Source organism: Microcebus murinus, chromosome X, assembly GCF_040939455.1.
Source record: "Microcebus murinus isolate Inina chromosome X, M.murinus_Inina_mat1.0, whole genome shotgun sequence".
Lineage (NCBI taxonomy): Eukaryota > Metazoa > Chordata > Mammalia > Primates > Cheirogaleidae > Microcebus > Microcebus murinus.
In genome coordinates this window covers 32,941,041-32,945,317 of record NC_134136.1, presented here as the reverse complement: position 1 = coordinate 32,945,317, position 4,277 = coordinate 32,941,041, and positions in this window count along the sequence as shown.

Here is a 4,277-nt window from a genome sequence, read left to right as displayed (position 1 = left end):
AAAGCAGCTATTTTCCAAAGGAGAGAGCAACCACAGACCTCCCTCTAGTGGCAAGAGATAAAGTTGCTGCTGAATTCCTGAATTGCTCCTCTATGCATAAAATTGCTCACGGGTATTTCTTATAGAAAATTATAACTTAAAAAGGTTCTGGATCAATATATAAGGAAAATAGATCTTATTTTTTGAGCAAAAAATAAGATCTAATTTTCACTTACTGTGAATGCTAATCTCTCTAGAACTCTGATCTCTACAGAAAAAAATAATTTGCCAATGACACTTGGGAAACTACGGCTTTCACAAAAGAGAAGTTTAGATTCCTAACCAAACTGTGAACAAAAGAAAAGAAAGCAATTCTTCTGTGGTGGTAAATGTTCTGGGATGGAGCATGAAAGGAGCTGACTCAGAAGTATAAAGTAGTAAGCAGCAGTGAGGTTTGTAAAAACTCAAGGTATATCAAAAGAAACAATAAAAATGGTATTATTACAAGGATTCTTAATAATCAAAACGACACTTTTCATTCTGATATTCAGTTTCAAAAGACAGCTTTGCCACATAGCCAGTTTTAATTACACCATACATACTCATTTAGATTTAACTATTGAACTACTTTCAAGTACAAGGAGGAACTCAAAATAGAAACAGCTTGTTTTACAGCTATTGTTATTCTCTCACAGCTTCAGGAAAAACAGGCTTTTATATACACGTAGTAAGTACAGAATGTACAGAAGACAGTTATATATACAAAAGTGCATTAATATAGTAATACATTGAGCAGGAATACAGGAAATAAATCCTGGTTAACAATCTCATACATGATAGTGTTTAAGACTACTTGAAGATTCTCCAAACCAGTCAACTTCCTACTTGCTTTGGTTATGATATTGATGCTACATAACTAATCTTTGAAACTAAAAAACAAAAACAGAACCCCCACAATTTGAAATTCTTAACCATCTGTGAAACGTTTTACATATACTTGTGTTTATCATTAATAGCTTTTGACAACACTCCTATTAATTTCCAACAAAAAGATTTAGAGTGAATAATATTTATATCTAAATTAGAGGACTCAAATAGGAAATTAAATTGATCCACTACAGGAACAGACATTATCTGCTCCATTCCTAGAAGCCTCAGCTAGATAATCTAACTGCAAGTCTTAATTTAAATCCGATAGGTCAGCTACTGTGAAAGAGCAATCAGCTCCACAAAATAAGCCATGGCTTCAGGCCACTGTTCCTTAGAACAATTCAGAATAGTGTTAACTTATCATTTATACATATTAATTCTACAACTACCTTTACATAGTCAAAATGTATATGTATAATTAGAGCAATTCTCCCTTTTTTCACCTTCATCCCTCACACCACAAAAATGAACACAGATTTTCACAGGTTTCATTGACCACAAAGATATAACAAAGAAACTTGACAATAAAGAAAAAGTACTGCATACAGAATTCAGAGAAGGCCAAGCCAGTTTCTCTGAGTTCAGTATGAATGTCAAATTAAAATTTAATTTATCATTATGTGATCTAGGTTAAACACTAATAATAATAACAACCTTAATTTAAAAAAATAATTGGCGGGAGAGCTGAAAACAAATAATTCTAATACTAGGAAAAATATGAAAATAAAACTTTAGTGAGTCAACTCAGATCTTCAGCTATACCATGCAACTTCCTTACTCTTAATAGCCAGTTAGAATTTTCAGAGTTCCTTTTAAGCCTTTCGGAATAAGTTATTTTCCAAAGTAATAAGACTCAAGTATTCTAAGGAATTATGTTCCAGATACTACTATGCTGACAGAGATGCCTAGTTCAAAATATCTCTTCAGATGGTTCTTACCTACTTAACATAATTTCATTTTAAGATAAAATTTATCTTACTTTAGCAGACTTAAAACGAATCCAAAGTTACCACAGTACATGTGTATACAAACACTTATTTTCTAACTAATAGTCCTTTTCAGGATTAAAATTACTTCTAGTTTAGACACGTTGAATGTCAGTGCACTCAACATCAACACTATTATTTGAATGCAACTAGGGATTTTTCTATCAACTGCCCCAAACTATACACTGACTTTAAGTAACCCCCCTACCAATTCCAAACAAACATTTTTCTTGAAGACAGATGTGTTAAAAGGTCATTTGTTACAGGAAAGGGGAGGGGAGTGTTCCAGCTATTACACAAATGAATTCAAAGAATCCCTAAAGTTAACAAGAGAATCAACTTGCTATATAATCTCTGTCAAAGTGCTTCTGCCTATACCTTGAAAATTAACTTTCCAGATCTAAAAGTTATTTGATTTTTAAAAATATCCTAGCCTGCAATCTTTTTCAGGAAAAAAAGAGAATACATTAAGCCATACTTTAGATAATTTTCAAGGTTCTGCAATGATTTAGGTGGGCCAAAAATAAAGTTATGCAAATGAAATTTAAGATCTTAAGGTTTCTGTTTTGTTTTACACTCTATTACCATTGATTGGTTCAATTTAATGGCTTTGCTTACTGATATCTGACACCACAGGCATTGTATAAAGCAAATTACATTTAGATTGCTTTTGAGCTTGGAAAAGGCTGATATTGACAAAAAGTACAGAGTTCACCACCTTTAAGGCACATGAGGCTATACAGAGTAACCCACGAACAAAAAGTCTCTGCTAGAGAACTGGAAACAAACAAGACTTCTACATTGGTTGTATACTAACATTTTTGGCTTAAATATGAAGACATTTGATAAATTTTACAATTTTTAAAGCTCATCAGAATCTAGATACCTTTATACAGCTGTTTCTTGTAACTTTTCCTTTATGAGGGGATTTAACACTTTTAAAAGCTAAATAAAATGAGATATCCACCCAATCTATAGAGTCATTATTTTAGAAGTCAATTTCTGAGGTTAATTCAGCAATATCTAATTTGCCCTAAGGACAGGGGAACTGGAAAAAACTGCCACAGCCTAATAAAAAATGAGACAAGTCCTATGTAAGAAAGTGTTATTTTATTCTAAGTTCTTGTTGGGACAGAATGAACTAGCCCTACCTTACTCCACTACATATTATAGTATATTGCTTTCCTTTAATTTTTGCAAGACCATAGAAAAATGCCATTTTGTTTAACTCAAAGTTCATCCTTGAAAAAGCAGTGGTACGGACTGATGATACTACAAGATCTTTAATAAAATGTATCTGGATAAATGTGTGGGGAATTTATCATGCCCTCACTCAACAAGGTTTATTTTTAAAAGGGAGACTTACTTGCTCCAATGTCAGTTGGAACTCCAATGTCAGTTTCCTTACAGATGAGAACCAACACTGGAGCAAATACATCTTGCCTTTTTTTCATTGGTTAGTTAGGGTTTATGTTTAAAAAGAAAGAATACTGATTTGAATTCATTTTAAATTGGACTCAGAGTATACTTGATTAAATAATTATATTCCAAGAAAGAGATAATTCAAACTTGAATTATCTACATGAGGCATTAAAACAGAAAAAAAGTATAGCACATTAACAAAGATGAAAGAGCTTTTTGCTTATGTCTTTTTTCTGCTGGCTTCTTTTTTTTGGGGGGGGGATAAAGACTTTTTAATATCCCTCTTGGATCATAAGCAAGCCCAAGTTGTTTAATTTAATTTTTTTCTTTCAATCAAAGGAAATAATTTCAAACTCCTCCAGACCAACTTTATAGGCTATCTCTAATTTATAGCACTGTAACGACAGTGCATCCAGATTTACACAAAACTTCATGATGCGCTTATACAAACTTTAAAAATTGGCATTGCAGCACTTTGGTAAACTTGTTTAAGAATATCTTAAGTTAAATATAAAGTAATAAGACTATTTGACTGTTGGGAGAGTAGAGGAATTGGTCTTAATTTACATCATGACTTTATTTAGGATTTTCTTTTACTGGTCACTGTCAAAAAAATAGTTGCTGGCCGGGCGCTGTGGCTCACGCCTGTAATCCTAGCTCTTGGGAGGCCGAGGCGGGCGGATTGCTCAAGGTCAGGAGTTCAAAACCAGCCTGAGCGAGACCCCGTCTCTACTATAAATAGAAAGAAATTAATTGGCCAACTGATATATATATAAAAAAATTAGCCGGGCGTGGTGGCGCATGCCTGTAGTCCCAGCTACCCGGGAGGCTGAGGCAGAAGGATCACTGGAGCCCAGGAGTTTGAGGTTGCTGTGAGCTAGGCTGACGCCACGGCACTCACTCTAGCCTGGACAACAAAGTGAGACTCTGTCTCAAAAAAAAAAAAAAAAAAAAAAAAAA